An 18,716-nucleotide genomic window follows, 5' to 3' on the forward strand; every position below is an offset into this window, starting at 1 on the left:
CCCTCAGTGACTTTGGTAATGGATATTCTAGCCATGGGGTGGGGAGCACATCTGGGAGATCTGCAAGCTCTAGGCTTGTGGTCCACCCACCAGGCAACACATTTTAAAGTTATGGGCAACTGCCAGAGCCTGCCACTAATTTCTGCCTCATATACAGAGCAGAACTATTCATGAGAAAGCAGTCAAGCTCTGGAATTTCTCCATATGGAATTCCGTGATTCTCATAGCATCACAGTGACCAGAATGGCTGAGTGCTCTGAGTGAGCAGATTGTTCCTCTTGGATCATGAATGATCTCTCAATATGACCTTTCTAAGAGCAATATTTCAAATAGGAGAAGTTCCATCAATGGATTGATTTCTAACCTCTCAGAACAGTAAATGTTCCCTATTTTGTTCGAAGGTGGACCACAGCCCTGGGATCCTTCCCAGGGACAAGGGGCCACTCTATTCCTAGCTGGCTGCAATTTTGTGTTCCTGCTAGGGCTGTATTCTCTAACCACATGACCTCCAAGTTCCGTAAAGTTCTAGAAAGATTTTCTACCTATCAGAGACCTTATTGCATGGTAGGATTTGAACTTAGTACTATTTGCCCTTGTGAATCTTTAGTCACCTGTTCGTTGTTACACCTTTCAGCAAAATTGGCCCTTCTAATGGCCATCACCCCACTGAGGACAGTAGGGGAGCTATGTGCCCTGGTAAAAGATCCTGCATACACTTTGTTTTATCAAGGTCAAGGTACAGCTTCGGCCACCCTAAGTTTCTCTCAAAAGTAGTATCTGATTTCCACCTCAACCATCCGGATATTTGCAGATCTTCTTTACAAAGCCACATGCTCATAAAGATGAACAACAACTCCATGCTTTGGATGTTTACCAAGCACTGGCATTTTATCTAGAATAGAACAAAGCCTTTTTGGGTCTCTTCCCAGCTGTTCATTTCCTATCTGCAGCGAATGAGAGGACTTCCTCTAACAGTGCAACAACTATCCATATAACAGTGCAACAACTATCCATATATCCAATTGGAAAAGCTCTCTGTGCTAGAGCGCACTCAGCCTCTATGCCTTTGTGGGAAATGTTCTTTTCATGGACAGCTGCAGAGAAGCAACGTGGTCTTCAGTCCACTCCTTTGTTACACATTATGTAGTTGCTGCTGCATCAAGGGAAGATAAAAACATGGAGAAAGCAGTTCTGCATTCCCTCCTCCAATGAGACTTGAAGCTCCACCTCCATTGGAAACTGCTTGGGAGTCACCTAATGCAGTGGGTTTTAACCTGTGGTCTGTGGACACCTGAGGGTTCACAGACTATGTGCAAGGGGTTTTTGAAAGATGACTATAAAAATAAAGTTTCAGATACCAGAAAAGGCATTCTGTTTTTCTGATCAATCAGAAGTATGTGAATACCCTCATTTACTGGTCAAAACCCAAAGTGGTGGTGGTACTATAAAAGCCCACTGTTTAGTGCCCTTTCTCATGCTGCATCAAATGCCACGCTGAGCACGTGCAACAGTTATGGTTGATTTCTGTTCAGTCAGTTTTCAGTCGAAGACTTCTGTGGTAGGGGTCTGCAGACCACAGGTTGAATTTCCAAAGGGGTCCACACCTCCATTTGAAACTTTTTAGGAGTGTGTATTGAGGCAGAGTAGCCTCCCTCTGAGCAGCAGGGCGAAGGACCACTATTCATCCCCCTGGCTGCCCTCCACCCTGCCCCCCCTCACTGGAAGTCCCAGGGTGGGACAGGAAGTATAAAAGGAGAGCCCCAGTGCTCAGTTGGGGCTGGAGCACTGAAGGGAGCAGACGGCTTTTCAAGGGAGCTGGGATCTCAACGGGATCCCAAACAAGGCCCCGAGTGGAGCTGAGACCGAAGGAGACAGACCAGTGCCCAGAGGCACTGCCAGGATCGCCGTCAGATGGATGCCCTGAGGAGCTGTGGGGATTGCCAGTGGCTATGTACCCAAGGAGATGGAGGACCTTTGGACTGCAGGACCCTACACCCAGATTGTAGTAGGAAGTAGCCTAGGGGAAGCAGACTCTAGTCTGGTTCTGCTGCTGGAGTGTGAGTCCGCGTGTTGTGGCAGATCCCCGCTGACCCTGTGGTGGAACACTCCACCACTGATAGGGGCCTGGGCTGGAATGTGGTGGAGTCGGTGGGCCTGCATACCCCTGCCACCCTACCCCTGCGGTAGCAGCCTCCCCACCTGAGGCCCAAGAGGCCTGCATTCATCTACCCGAGACGTCTACCTGAGCCAGAATGCCAGACTGCTTTGTCTGCTGTGTTTGCTCTGTGCCTGCCTAAACGGCCCAGAGTTGATGGACTATTTGTGCTCTGCCCTGCCCGGGGAGCTACAGCTCCCTTATAGTCTGTTAATTACTGTCAGCCCCATCCAGAAGGGGCTGGCTTATAGACTGTGGCTCTGCCTTGCCCAGAGGGCCGGAATTTCCCATACAAACTGTCACTTGCAGTCTGCTGGGAGTGAGGTGAAGTGGCCTCCCCAAGCAAGGGACCACTACAGGGTCTGCAAATGAAAAAAGTTTGAAAACCATTGATCTACTGTAAAGGACAGGACATATACTATCACTCTGAGCAATAAAAACAGTTACATTGTAGTTTTGGCTGTTTTGAGATGTGTTGCATATGTGCATTACACAACTTACCATTCTTTCCCAACACATCAGAATCTATCATCTGAGTCTGGTACGAAGGAACAGAAGGAAGGGTGGGCTGGCTATGCCCTTTATACCCTCATCTCAGAGCACAAGGAACACCGTGGAACACACGTGGCTGCTTCTTTGGTTACTGCCTGGGAAACTTTTCAGCTCTGGTCTCGGTGTGCCTATCTGTCTGTCTCTCTCACTCACAAATGTAAGAACATAAGAATGGCCATACTGGGTCAGAACAAAGGTCCATCCAGTCCAGTATCCTGTCTACCGACAGTGGCCAATGCCAGGTGCCCCAGAGGAAGTGAACCTAACAGGTAATGATCTAGTGATCTCTCTCCTGCCATCCATCTCCACCCTCTGACAAACAGAGCCTAGGGACACCATTCCTTACCCATCCTGGCTAATAGCCATTAATGGACTTAATCTCCATGAATTTATCCAGTTCTCTTTTAAACCCTGTTATAGTCCTAGCCTTCACAACCTCCTCAGGCAAGGAGTTCCACAGGTTGACTGTGCGCTGAGTGAAGAAGAACTTCCTTTTATTTGTTTTAAACCTGCTACCCATTAATTTCATTTGGTGGCCCCTAGTTCTTATATTATGGGAACAAGTAAATAACTTTTCCTTATTCACTTTCTCCACACCATTCATGATTTTATATACCTCTGTCCTATCCCCCCTTAGTCTCCTCTTTTCCAAGCTGAAAAGTCCTAGCCTCTTTTTTTAATCTCTCCTCATATGGGACCTGTTCCAAACCCCTAATCATTTTAGTTGACCTTTTCTGAACGTTTTATAATGCCAGCATATCTTTTTTGAGATGAGGGACCACATCTGTACTCAGTATTCAAGATGTGGGCGTACCATGGATTTATATAAGGGCAATAAGATATTCTCCGTTTTATTCTCTATACCTTTAGAAATTATTCCTAACATCCTGTTTGCTTTTTTGACTGCCGCTGCACACTGTGTGGATGTGTTCAGAGAACTATCCACGATGACTCCAAGATCTTTCTCCTGATTAGTTGTAGCTGAATTAGCCCCCATCATATTGTATGTGTAATTGGGGTTATTTTTTTCAATGTGCATTACTTTACATTTATCCACATTAAATTTCATTTGCCATTTTGTTGCCCAATCACTTAGTTTTGTGAGATCTTTGTGAAGTTCTTCACAGTCTGCTTTGGTCTTAACTATCTTGAGCAGTTTAGTATCATCTGCAAATTTTGCCACCTCGCTGTTTACCCCTTTCTCCAGATCATTTAAGAACAGGTTGAATAGGATTGGTCCTAGGACTGACCCTTGAGGAACACCACTAGTTACCCCTCTCCATTCTGAAAATTTACCATTTATTCCTACCCTTTGTTCCCTGTCTTTTAGCCACCTCTCAATCCATGAAAGGATCTTCCCTCTTATCCCATGGCAACTTAATTTACGTAAGAGCCTTTGGTGAGGGACCTTGTCAAAGGCTTTCCGGAAATCTAAGTACACTATTTCCCCTGGATCCCCTTTGTCAACATGTTTGTTGACCCCCCTCAAAGAACTCTAATAGATTAGTAAGACATTATCTCCCTTTACAGAAACCGTGTTGACTTTCGCGCAACAATTTGTGTTCTTCTATGTCTGACAATTTTATTCTTTACTATTGTTTCAACTAATTTGCCCGGTACTGACGTTAGACTTACCAGTCTGTAATTGCCAGGATCACCTCTAGAGCCCTTCTTAAATATTGGCATTACATTAGCTATCTTCCAGTCATTGGGTACAGTAGCTGATTTAAAGGACAGGTTACAAACCATAGTTAATAGTTCTGCAATTTCACATTTGAGTTCTGTCAGAACTCTTGGGTGAATACCATCTGGTCCTGGTGTCTTGTTACTGTTAAGTTTCTCAATTAATTCCAAAACCTCCTCTAGTGACACTTCAATCTGTGGCAATTCCTCAGATTTGTCAACTACAAAAGATGGCTCAGGTTTGGGAATCTCCCTAACATCCTCAGCCGTGAAGACTGAAGCAAAGAATTCCTTTTGTTTCTCCATGATGATTTTGTCATCTTTAAGTGCTCCTTTTGTATCTCGATCGTCCAGGGGTCCCACTGATTGTTTAGCAGGCTTCCTGCTTCTGATGTACTTAAAAAATATTTTGTTATTACCTTTTGAATAATGGACATATGCAACATTTTTCAAAGAGCAACAGTTACGAGTAGGTGATTAACCACTTTTTAGTCATTGTTGCCTTTTCGGTTCAGTAATAGATATGAATCACAGAATAGATGGGCACTGCTCGGATAAAAGCACTGCCCATTGAAATGTCTTGGAATGACTCCCTTTTATGGGCATCAATCAGAGTAGACATAGACATAATCTATTAGCGTATTCAAATAGTCCTCCATTGGAGGCTAATAAAATACTACTTTGAATTAAATAAGATCAACTTCTGTTTGTATTTATATAAAAATAAATGTTCATACTGAGAAAGAAACTTATCACAGACTATGGGTGTGGGAGGCTGGGTTGAGCAACCTTTTTCACCCTCTCAGCAATACTCTGTGCCAACTGTTTTGAATATAATTTGAACAGAGACTGGAACAATGATAAACTGTGCTTGAGGCAATGCTTGTCTTAGCTTATTAATTACAGAAGTCTAATTAGATGAAAGTGATGCCATTTTAATGATTCATAGAATTTAGAGAAACTTGCTTGGTTTCGCAAAGAACAATACATAAACATGTTAATCAACTGACTGACTGAAAAGATCCCCAAATGGTTCGAACCAGTATGTATTAGGTGAGGTAAACTTTTACCATATTGATAATAACGGAGACAAATGCTGCCTCCCCTTCCAGCTGCTACTGATGTCCAATGCAATTGAAGGGGTGTAAGTGAAGGCAGAATTCAGCCCTGATAAAATGTTTCAGCAAGTATTGAGTTCCAGCAAGTGCGCTGTGGAGTCAGCTGCTTTGAAACAAGCATATTAAACAAGCACACTAATATCATTCCTTTCACCTCTTCTCCTGTAAAATGATTTATGATTATTTAAAAACTGGTACAGCAGTCATGCCTGTAGCTTTCAGGCAAAATTGTGTATTGCCACCTTTTGATAAGAGATTGCGTTACCACCTGCCCTATGAGCCTTAAATGCTCTGCTGCTGTGGCTCACAGCCTGGACACCAACAGCCAGCAGACAAGAAGGTAGTTCCCTGAGTGTCTGTGTGCTGTGCAGCCTTCCTGCAACACAGCGGCTCCACTGTGATCTCCACTAGCTTTGGTTACTACTTGCAGAGTGACCCTAGTCCCAGGTTTCCCCAAAAACATCTGCCCTGGAGTAACCAACTGTTTCCTGGAACACTCAGAGAATTAATAAGGGTGTTGTCTTCTTTAGAGAGACAAAAGCACAGCTTATGACTGTAAATGGAGTTAACAATCACTTCTGTCCTAACCCAGCACTGAGTTGGTTTAGATTAAAAATAAAACAAGTTTATTTAATCAAAAAGGAGACTCCTAAAGAGAGAGGTTTTAAACGAGTTCATATACAAGAGATGAAGACAAAGTGGTTACAAGCAAATAAAACTAAAATATGCTTTTTAGTGGCTAATACTTTGTTGGATAATATTAAAGAAATTCTGTATTAAAATCACAAATGAGTTTGATTCCCCATAGTTTAAATTCCAGGGTATTACTAATTAAGAGGTCTCTTGGTTTTTAGTACTGTTTCTCTCCCTCTATGTGTGAAACTTGCAAGCTGCTAATTGTGTTAGTACATTCTGAGACAGAGTCTGTTCTCAAAGCAATTCTTTGTAACAACTACTACTCACACAGAGAGAGACTCAAAGCAATAATTTGTAACAACAGAAACAGCACCCAGAGACTCCTCGCCCTTTTGTTGTATTCATCTCGCTTTGTTAACAATTGTGATTAAAATAGAGATAGAGGATGTATGTGGATGGATGCTTGGTGTGGATAATAACTGAATGATCAGGGAGGTGCCAGCCTAAGAATCCAGTGTCCATCGGCTGAAGAAGGCGTCAAGTGGAAATAACTAGAGGAACCCCAGAGTGCAGACTGGAATCCACCCAACAGCCTCAAGAATGGGAGAACCAAAGAACAAGATAACATCTGGCAGCACGGAAAGCCGTCAGGAATGTGACATCTGCTGATTGATTCAGCAACAGCATGATGAAACAATTCCCATAGACTGGCATAGGAAGAAATTCCTATAAAAATGGACTCTAGAAAGTGAGAACTTTGGGGTCTGATTCTGCAAACCAACTTCCAGGAGCATCAGATGTGCATCTGATGAGGCCCTGCCCCCTCCTCATATCCAGGCCACCTGGCCAGTGGCTTGACATGAGCAACTCTAAGGCTGGTAACTAAGGAATGTTATAGCTATAACTAACTGCTTACTATGATTCTTTCTGTATTCACAATAAATGTGGTATTTTGCCTTTTCCCCTTTAATAAGATCCTGCTGGTTTGTATTTTATTGGTATAACAACTTCACTCAACAAGTTGCAGCCTTGGTTAAAGGTAGATTTCTTGTCAATATATTTTTTTGTTTCCAGCCATGGCTGACTTTCTCTTGGTCAGGACCTTCCACTGAAGTGCAAGGTGCTGGTCTCCATTCTCTTCTTAAGTGAAAGGCTTTTGCCTACGCAAGGTTTTTCACTTCTGTTCAGTTCCCAGAGACTTCAACTTTCTCTGTTGAAGGACTCAGCTTTATCACCTTGCAAGAGCTTCTGCCCGTCTGTCCAGTAGTGGATGCCAAAATGGCTTCTTCTATCGCTGTTTTGCACACTCACTGTTTTGTCCTCAGACCATGACCCCATGATGTTCTTCCCTTCCTGTGAACTTTCCATCCCCCTGCTGATTCGTATGTTAATAAGGCTTCAATTTTTTTTTTTCACATGTTGTTTAATTTCATTGGAGACAGGTAGACAGCTGTCTTCCTTCCGGTCTGGGAGAGAACCTGTCTCTCCCTTGTTTGGTCACAGACTTTAAAGCATAATATCAGTGAGTATTTATAGTTCTGTATATTATGATAATACATACATTCTACAGTGATCTTAATCACCAGTGTGTCATTAGCTTTCACAAAAGACCTTACCTGATGCACTTTTATAATACAGTAATAATGCATACAGTCAATTATTCAGTTACTTATAATTTCAGGTTCAGATCCATGGTCTATATCAGGGTTTGGCAACCTACGTCATGTGTGCCAAAGATGGCATGCGAGCCGATTTTTAATGGCACGCTGCTGCCTGCCAGGGTCCCAGCCGCCAGCCCCACTCAGCCCGCTGCAGAACCCAGGCTGGCAGTGGGCTGAGTAGGGCCAGCGGCCGGGACCCCGGCAGGCAGCAGCGTGCCATTAAAAATCCTACCTGCCCCAGCCCACTCTTCTCCACACACCCCCAGCCCTCTGCCCTGACCCCGCACCCCCCACACCCCAGCCCTCTGCCCTGACTCCTACACCCTCCTCACACGCCCCCAGCCCCCCATGCCCTAACTCTTGCACCCCCACACACACATTCCCACCCGCACCCTGAGCACCAAACGGGAGCTTCTGCACCCTCCCCCCCCACATTCCCACCTGCACCCCTCGCACCAAATGGGAGTTGCCCAGGTAAGCACTCTACACCCAAACCTCCTGCCCCAACCCTGAGCCACCTCCCTCATTCTAGCTCCTGGCCAGACCCTACACCCCAACACCCAGCCTGCTCCTTCACCCCCAGCCCTGTGCTCAGTGCACTCCCACCCTCCGCTCAGTGCAGAGAGAGAGGAAGAGAATGGGCTAGAACCAGGGAGAAGGTAGGTACCCACTCTATGTGGGCAGGGCCAGGATTCCAGACCAGCAGCAGGCTGAGTGGGGCCGGCAGCCGGGACCCTGGCTGGCAGAGCCAGGAGACGGAACTCCAAACCGGCAGTGGGCTGAATGGCAGCGGGCTGAGCTGCTCAGCCCACTGCTGGTCTGGGGTCCCGACCACCAGCCCCACTCAACCCGCTGCCAGTCTGGGGTTCTGGCTGCTGGCCCCTTGCCAGTCGGGGTCCCGGCCGCAGGCCCCGCTCAGCCTGCTGTCGGCCTAGGTGAACGGAACCCCAGGAGCTGGCAGAGGGCTGAGCGGGCTGGCGGCGTAAGATCAGCATTTTAATTTAATTTTAAATGAAGCTTCTTAAACATTTTGAAAACCTTGTTTACATACGACAATAGTTTAGTTATATAATATATAGACTTATAGAGAGAGACCTTCTAAATACGTTAAAATGCGTTACTGGCACGCAAAACCTTAAATTAAAGTGAATAAATGAAGACTTGGCACACCACTTCTGAAAGATTGCCAACCCCTGGTCGACATAGTCCAATAAACCATTTGAAATGTATTCCTAGAGGGAGAAAAGCCATGTGGTCTGTGAAGACTTCATGCTGGTTCCTTCTCCACTGGTAATAATTGAGTCATTACCTCTTCCCCTTGTTAGCTTGATGACTTTGTTTACCTTTTAATGTAAATGCACTTTCATTGTCTCTGCCTGACAACCAGCGAAGCAAATACACATTCCATTGTCTAGAGCAGACTGCGCTTATGCATTGCTTACCAAACACATTTAAGAACATCCATCTAGCACAAATCCATAACTTCTTGTACACAACTCACACATTTCAGAAGAATATAAATAAGTAAGTTATGTGTTGTCCAATGACCTATTACATGCCACCTTTTGGGTATATATCATGACAACAGTGTGTTAGGTGTAGTGAGCATGTCAAGCCTGCTAGAAGCTGCTAGCCTAGAGTTGTGAAGCACCATTGGGCCTCTGTGTCACAGCAGGGACTACACATTGTTCTATTTTTGCACTGTGCCTAGTACAATGGGGCTATTTTAATAACAGGCCATTGGCTGCAGTACTGGTCAGAAAGGGGCCAAGTCTCTACTTGGAACACCTATATGAATCCCAGTGCCAGATTCCTCAGGCCCTATTGAGTTTTTGAGAATTCCTCTGTGGGACATTCGTCTTAGTTTTGTATCTGTTGTACAATATGTTTAATCTTTTTGGGAAAGGTTTTCACTGCTACTGTCCCTCAGGTATAAATTTAGTTTCATTCTGTTGTGGAAAGAAAGTATTTTCAGGCATTCAGTCTGCGTTGATTTGTTTTGGAAATTTATATTGCATTATCTACCTACCTGACAAAAAATTTACACAGCAATAACAAGATAAAAATGCAGCATATACAAAGCAAATACTAATGGAGAAATTTAGTAAAATAACTCTATTATTTATAGCTGACCATCTAAATGGCTTTTTTTCCAATATGAAATGTGTGGGTCATGCTGACTTGGTCACAAATATAAGATTTTTCTCAAATATCAGCTGAATTAGGTATATTATATGACCATATGGATTCAGCCAATTTGGGGGGGAAATAATGAATGAACCCATTTTGTATGATTTGTTTATTTATGTATTTGTTTTTTAAAAAATATGTAATTGTAACCCTAGGGATATTTCCTCCAGAACAGGGTTGAACCACATTAATATCCTGGTAATTCCATCATTAGGTGAGAGAGATTTGGGGTTGCAAACTGGAGAGGGATTCTATGGCTTTCCAGTCCCAGGCAGATCTCTGGGGTCACCAGATATGTGGAGTCAAGAGGTGGCAAGATGAAAGGGACTGCTGGAGTGAAGTGATTTAAATAATTAATTGACATAACTATTTAAGTCACTTGATTTTTGTTTAAGTCACTGCTTTCAGTCCTGTTGAGACTTTGTAAAACTAATTTGAAATTTATGCTATTGCTACTTTAAAATGTTAATGAACTAAATTATAAATGATGCTGTTTTAACTGCCACTGTTAGTAGGGTATGTTATTTCAATTTTACAAAACTATTATATATAGAAATTTAAGGCTCTGATCATGCAAACAGCTAAGCAGATACGTAACTTTGTTCACATGCATAGTGTCATTAACTGCAGTGGGACTACTCATGCTTAAAGTTAAGCATGTGCACAGATGTTTGAAGGAGCAGAACTGATTTATTACATTTATACATATGATCCTGCTATACAGATGTTCTTTACTCCTAATTACCTAAAAACAATTTGCTCAAAGCTACATTCTTCTATACAGAGAACACTGTAAGTACTCCAGTGCAGGTGGTACATAGGTTGAAGTCAAATTGCAATTCAGGACTCTGCTCAGTAAAAGAAAAATAGACTTTGCCGTTGACTTCAAAAGGGCCAGGATTTCACCCTCAGTATGTTGCTGAAAATAAAATACAATAATAATGATGCATATTAATAATAAATAGAGATGTTACTCTTAAGTCAAAATTAAGGGCCATATATTCAAAAATACTCAGCTCCTATCACTCTTAACATCTTACCCTAAATTACTTACCTTAGAGCAGTGGTTCTCAAACTCTTTTCAGAGAACTATCCCCAATGACTCCAAGATCTCTTTCTTGAGTGGCAACAGCTAATTTAGACCCCATCATTTTATATGTATAGTTGGGATTATGTTTTCCAATGTGCATTACTCTGCATTTATCAACATTAAATTTCATCTGCCATTTTGTTGCCCAGTCACCCAGTTTTGTGAGATCCCTTAATAACTCTTCACAGTCTGCTTTGGAATTAACTGTCATCTGCAAATTTTGCCACCTCACTGTTTAGCCCTTTTTCCAGATTATTTATGAATATGTTGAACAGTACTGATCCCAGTACAGACCGATGCGGGACACCGCTATTTCTCTCTCCATTCTGAAAACTGACCATTTATGCCTACACTTTGTTTCCTATCTTTTAATCAGTTACTGATTCATGAGGGGATCTTCCCACTTATCCCAAGACAGCTTACTTTGCTTAAGAGCCTTTGGTAAATATATATAGATAATACTTAGGGCTAGATTTTTTTTTAAAGGTATATAGGCACTTATCGCAATGCTGAACTGCTTTAGGCACCTAAACACCATTTTCAACAGGGATTTAGTCACCTCCAAACTTAACTTCTATTGACACTCAAGTGCCTAAATCCTTTTCGGAAAATGTGATTTACATGTCTAAATCAGTTAGGCATTGCAAAGCTGAGTTAATCAATATCTAAACACTTTCAAAACTCTGGGCCTTAGTACTTACACAATGCTTTTCATCTTTGATCTCAAAGTGCATTACCAAAGTGGGTAAGAATTATTATCCCTATTTTACAGCTGGAAAATCTGAGCCACAGAGAGAGTGACTGAATTCCTCTAGCTGCCAATAAGGGTATGTCTACTTTTTGACCTGGGGTGTGTGATTCCCAGCTTGAGGAATACCATGCTTTCACTGATCAAGCTGGTGTGCTAAAAATAGCATAGCTACAGTGGTGTGAGCAGCAGAAGGGGCTAGCCATACTGAGTACCTACCAATCTGAGACCCTAGGCAAGTACCTGGAGTGGCTAGCCCCTCCTGCTCCTTGCACTGCTGTGGCTACATTCTATTTTAAGTGTACTACCTCGATCAGAGATAGTGTGGGTATGTCTCCTCAAGCTGGAATTATACTGTGACATGTTCGGTCACAGAAACTCCCTCAAGACTGTCACTAGATGTTCTGGGATAACACTGAGAAGAAACCTCCCTGCCAGAGAAGGCTTCCCTCCACTCCTGTCTTGCTGAGTAAGACACTCCAGTCAACTACAGCACAGACCAAGAGGTTGGGCCATGCCCCCTTCAGTTCACTGAAACTGAGATCCACTCAGCTCAGGGGCTTCTTAGTTAACAGAGACTTTCCCAGCACCCAGTATTCAGTCTTTCTAGGAGCCTAAACCCCAAATAGATCCATTTTACTCTGTATGAAGCTTATGCAGGGTAAACTCATAAATTGTCTGCCCTTTATAACACTTATAGAGAGAGATGCACAGTTGTTTGTCCCCCCAGCTATTAATTACTTACTCTTGCTTAATAAGCAAAAAGTGATTTTATTAAGTATAAAAAGTAGGATTTAAGTGGTTTCAAGTAATAACAGGCAGAACAAAGTAAGTTACCAATTCAAATAAAATAAAACATGCAAGTCTAAGCCTAATACATTAGGAAACTGATTACAGATGAAAGCTCACCCCAGAGGTGTTCCAATAAGCTTCTTTCACAGACTGGACTCCTTCCTAGTCTGGGTTCAGCAATCACTCACACCCCTGTAGTTACTGTCCTTTGTTCCAGTGTTTTTTTAGGCATCTCTTGGGGGTGGAGAGGCCATCTCTTGAGCCGGATGAAGACAAAATGGAGGAGTTTCCAGGGCCTTTTATATTCTTTCTCTTATGGGCAGAAACCCCAGCAAAAAGATGGAATTGGTAGCCACCTGGGCAAGTAATATGTCCATGAATGATTCAGCTTTTTGCAGGCTGACGTCACTGTTTACATGTTAGTTTGAATGTTCCCAGGAAAGCTCAGATGTGGACTGGCGTATCCCAAAGTCCATTGTCAGTTAGATGGGGTGGGATCTGAGTTACCACAGAGAATTCTTTCCTGGGTATCTGGCTGGTGAATCTTGCCCATATGCTCAGGGTTTAGCTGATCGCCATATTTGGGATCGGAAAGGAATTTTCCTCCAGGGCAGATTGGAAGAGGCCCTGGAGGTTTTTCACCTTCCTCTGTAGCACAGGGCACGGGTCACTTGCTAGAGGATTGTCTGCTCATTGAAGTCTTTAAACCACGATTTGAGGACTACAATAGCTCAGACATAGGTGAGAGGTTTTTCGCAGGAGTGGGTGGCCTGCATTGTGCAGGAGGTCAGACTAGATGATCATAATGGTCCATTCTGACCTTAATATCTAAGTAAAAACAAAAGGAGTACTTGTGGCACCTTAGAGACTAACCAATTTATTTGAGCATAAGCTTTCGTGAGCTACAGCTCACTTCATCGGATGCATACAGTGGAAAATACAGTGGGGAATTTATATACACAGAGAACATTAAACAATGGGTGTTACCACACACACTGTAACAAGAGTGATGAGAAAAGGTGAGCTATGACCAGCAGGAGAGCGGGGGGTGGGGGAGTGGGGAACCTTTTGTAGTGATAATCAAGGTGGGCCATTTCCAGCAGTTGACAAGAACATCTGAGGAACAGTATGGGGGGGAAATAAACAAGGGGAAATAGTTTTACTTTGTATAATGACACATCCACTCCCAGTCTTTATTCAAGCCTAAGTTAATTCTATCTAGTTTGCAAATTAATTCCAATTCAGCAGTCTCTCGTTGGAGTCTATTTTTCTTACAACTACAATACCCACCTGCTGAAGTGAAGAAACAGATTGACAGAGCCAGAAGAGTATCCAGAAGTTACCTACTACAGACAGGCCCAACAAAGAAAATAACAGAACACTACTTGTCGTCACCTTCAGCCCCAACTAAAACCTCTCCAACACATCATCAAGGATCTACAACCTATCCTGAAGGATGACCCATCACTCTCACAGATCTTGGGAGATAGGCCAGTCCTTGCTTACAGACAGCCCCCCAACCTGAAGCAAATACTCACCAGCAACCACACACCACACAACAAAAACACTAACCCAGGAACCTATCCTGGCAACAAAGCCCGTTGCCAACTGTGTCCACATATCTATTCAGAGGACCCCGTCATAGGGCCTAATCACATCAGCCACACTATCAGAGGCTCGTTCACCTGCACACCTACCAATGTGATATATGCCATCATGTGCCAGCAATGCCCCTCTGCCACGTACATTAGCCAAACTGGATAGTCTCAACGTAAAAGAATAAATGGACACAAATCAGATGTCAAGAATTATAACATTCAAAAATCAGTCGGAGAACACTTTAATCTCTTTGGTGACTCGATTACAGACCTAAAAGTGGCAATTCTTCAACAAGAAAACTTCAGAAACAGACTCCAACAAGAGACTGCTGAATTGGAATTAATTTGCAAACTGGACACAATTAATTTAGGCTTGAATAAAGACTGGGAGTGGATGTGTCATTACACAAAGTAAAACTATTTCCCCTTGTTTATTTCCCCCCCACTGTTCCTCACACGTTCTTGTCAACAGCTGGAAATGGCCCACCTTGATTATCACTATAAAAGGCTTTTTTTTGTTTTTTGTTTTTTTCTCTCCTGTTGGTAATAGCTCACCTTACCTGATCACTCTTGTTACAGTCTGTATGGTAACACTCATTGTTTCATTTTCTCTGTGTATATAAAATCTCCCCACTGTATTTTCTACTGCATGCATCCGATGAAGTGAGCTGTAGCTCACGAAAGCTTATGCTCAAATAAATTTGTTAGTCTCTAAGGTGCCACAAGTACTCCTTTTCTTTTTGTGAAACTAGGCCAAAATTGTCTGATTTGGGATTGCTGCTTTTTTTTTTTTTTTTTTTTTACACAAAATATTTGCACTACCTTTCTGCCAAATTGTATTGCGAAGTGCTTAGAACCATTGTGCCATATTCATTTCTCTAAGGAAGTCTGGAAACTGCCCAGACTTAGTTCTGAACTGTGTTTGCATTGGGAGGGATGCCTGGTGCTGCAGTCCTGTATGCAGGGAAAACTCCCATTGACTCTAAATTCTGTAGTATAGTCAGATTTTAGTATTCAGCACATTGTAATACATATTTAGTTTTGTTTTCTCACTGGAATGTCTGATCTACATGCTCGCTGGTTTACAGGAAAAAGCTTGTAGTTGATAGATATTGCAGCATAACTAAAGTTGTTTAGATTGTTCTAATTTTGTGTGCAAATTGTTTACTTATAGATGGAACCGAGATTGCTTTTTGTGTTACTGTTGAAGACCAGCAATCTGCTTATTTAATCATATGAAGATGAACCATCCCAACAGACAAAATCTGTTTGCTCAGTGAAAAAAGTGACATTAAATAATTCAATATTTTGTCTTTTGTTTTTTTTTTTTACAGTGAAAATACTTGTAATCAAAATCAGATGTTCCTTTCCTAATAGGAAAGGGAAGATAGGAATTTTAAAAGATGCAGAGAATTTGGCTCCATAAAATCAGGTTGCTCTTAGCATTGTTAACTAAAATGTGTTTTTAGAATGAGGAATATGCTGTTCTGCCATCCATTCCTATCCCCATGTTTCTCCTGGGGCTCTCAGCCACTCAAAGATTTTGAAGTAGGAACATCCTTGCTCTGCAGAGAAAACAAAAATTCTGATCTTCCCTCTCTTGGCCTTTTCTTGAAGTCTTTCTCCACTTCTATAAAATGGAGTGGGGATATGGGTGCTTGTGTGTATATGTAAAACCTCCAGTCGTGTAACAGTGGGAGATCTAATGCATCATTTTACAATTAAATGAATTTTTTGTGTTTTCTGTAAAAAGCTTTTATCACGGACTCTAAGATAGCATCAGCACTGAACATTTAATATGGTATTTTTAAAATATACTGTTCACTTATATAATAATGGAAGTCAGATACTAGCCCTGTATGATTTTAAGAAACTTTTGTTTCCTATAAAACCTATTGTTATATCCTCAAAGATGAAAAATTCTTATACAGTTTTTACATGAGAAATGATGGGAGAAACCAGTCTCCTGAATTTGGAAAACAGGTTCTGTGGAATCATTTCTTCCAGCAAAATCTGCTTTTGTACTAAACCACAGGGAAGTTTGCAATTTGTCATGAATCTAATTAGCCAATACTTGTAAAGTTGGCTGGTTTAATGGAACTTTGCTTGAATACTGTAGCTCATATCCATTAATGTTCTTTAACACTGTGATTTGTCTACGCATCTTATTTTTCAATATGGAAATCCAGTGTGCTAGATGATGAACGCTGACCATGTGTTCATACTACATTTCTAAAGAAAAAGAAAGGAGCAATGGGGTGGATTCACTTAAAAGCTCCATCCACCTTCCACATTGTGGAAACCCCACCAAAATCAATTTTCTTAGAAGGAAGCTTGTAAAGACCATTAATTCCAATCCTCTACCCTGACTCTCTGGTGAGCAGCAGGGTTTTTTTTTCCCCTTTAAAAAAAAAAATCCAAAAATCTTTGAAGAACTTTGGCTTTACTCACACACATAGTATTCATTAGCAGAAACACTTTGGAGTTCATCATCTTAGCACATTTCTTTCATTGTTTATATTATCTTGAGCTGATGTAATGTTGCAGTGATGTTTTTCAGAGTTTGAAGGCTGCTGTTTCACATGCTGACTTTTCTTATACATGACAAAGTGCATCCATGATTCATCAGTGTAAAGATATTGGAAAGGGTTTTAAAGCACATTAACAAAATACAGATTTTTTTTTAAATTATATGATAGGTTTAATGGGGGAAAAAATTGGAGTGAAATCCCTCTCTCAGATCTGTGTGGATCTGAAAGGATTACTTCGCATTTAGAGTCCCATTTTCCCCTACTGGGAATAAACAACTAGAGGAGCAGAAATTCTAGGTGTTTCAGTTCACTGATTATCCTTTGAATTCTTCTGTTTGCTCCACTTGTCACTGCCCCATGCATGCACACACATACACACACGTTCTCAGAATGATCTCCTAGTGAGAAATGGTAAATAAAGGCTCTAGACATCTGCACTGCCAATCGTCACCATGCCCACCCCCAGCCTGGTCTTGAACAGCCCAACTTCAACAGGAGCTGTACTGATATTAGCTTCTAAAATCACTTCTGCCTTTGGATATGTCTCAACAAGGGTCCAAATTTCAGAAGGGTAAGTTATGCAAACTACTATAGAATCTCTATTAGGTTGTACAGCTTCTTCTGTGAGTTGAGAGAATCTGATGTAAAATATATGATTAATAGAAAACAATATTCAAGATAGATCAGGAAAATAAACCATTGTAAACAACTATACAAATTAAAATAAGGAGCATTCTTACAAAAGAAATTATATTCAATGAAAGCTCAAATATAAATTCCTTTACTGCTCTTAGCATAAAATCATAGACTCATAGAAATGTAGGGCTAGAAAGGACCTTGAGAGGTTGTGAAGTCCAGCCCTCTGAGCTGAGGCTGGACCAAGTATACTGAGATCATCCCTAACAGGAGTTTGTCCAACTTATTCTTAAAAAAACTCCAAATGATGGGGATTCCACAACCTCTTTGGAAGCCTATTACCAAGGCTTAACTACCCTTATTGTTGGAAAGTTTTTCCTAATATCTAACCTAAATCTCCCTTGCTGCAGATTTAAGTCCATTACTGCTTTTCCTACTTTCAGTGGATATGGAAAATAATTGATCACTATCTTCTTTATAAGAGCCTTTAACATATTTGAAGACTGTTATCAGGTGCCCCCTCAGTTTTCTTTTCTCAAGACTAAACATACCCAATTTTTTGTAACATTTGCTTATTGGTCAGGTCATGGGTGGCAAGTATCGTAGGGAGGGGGAGGCCATGGCTCCCCAAACAGCTTAGTGTGGCCCCACCCATGCTCCGCCAGGGCTCCTCCTGCCTGCTGTTCCCTTCTGTGGCCGAGAGGCTGGGGCAGGCTGGTGCACAAGACCACACCAGGCCACCTGTCCTTCTGGTGCTGGGACCACCTTGGGCCCAGGGGTGCTCCAGCCGCACCACCCATCTGCCCACCCAGCACTGGGAACATGTGGGGGTCGGGGGGGGGCAGCAGCTGCGGGGGGTGAGGGGGGCGGTATGCTCTGGGCTCCAGTGGGGGAGCAGAAGGGGCGGGGCCTCGGGCAGAGAGGGAGGGGCCGGGGGCTACCCTCCCCCAAGGGCACATTCACCTGCCGCCCATGGGTCAAGTTTTCTAACCTTTTATCATTTTTATTGCTCTCCTCTGGGCTCTCTCCAGTTTGTCCACATCTTTGATAAAGTGTGGTGACCAGAATTAGTCCAGCTGAGACCTCCCCACTGCTGAGTAGAACAGGATAATTACCTCCCATGTCTTATATATGACACTGCTGTTAATACATGTCAGAATGGTGTTAATCTTTTTTTGCAAATGCATCACATTATTGACTCATATTCAGTTTATGAGCCCCTATAACCCCCAGATCCTTTTCAGCAATACTGCTGCATAGCTCATTTTGTAGTTGTGCATTTGATTTTTCCTTCCTGAGTGAAGTACTTTGCATTTGTCTTTATTG

At 42.3% G+C, this 18,716-nt stretch overlaps 1 protein-coding gene across 1 annotated transcript in view; it reads left to right on the forward strand.

Moving 5' to 3' along the window:
- The window catches only part of FAM83B (family with sequence similarity 83 member B), a 71,175-nt gene that overhangs the window by 16,480 nt on the left and 35,979 nt on the right, over window positions 1–18,716 (forward strand). The window lies entirely within an intron of this gene.

Source organism: Caretta caretta, chromosome 3, assembly GCF_965140235.1.
Source record: "Caretta caretta isolate rCarCar2 chromosome 3, rCarCar1.hap1, whole genome shotgun sequence".
Lineage (NCBI taxonomy): Eukaryota > Metazoa > Chordata > Testudines > Cheloniidae > Caretta > Caretta caretta.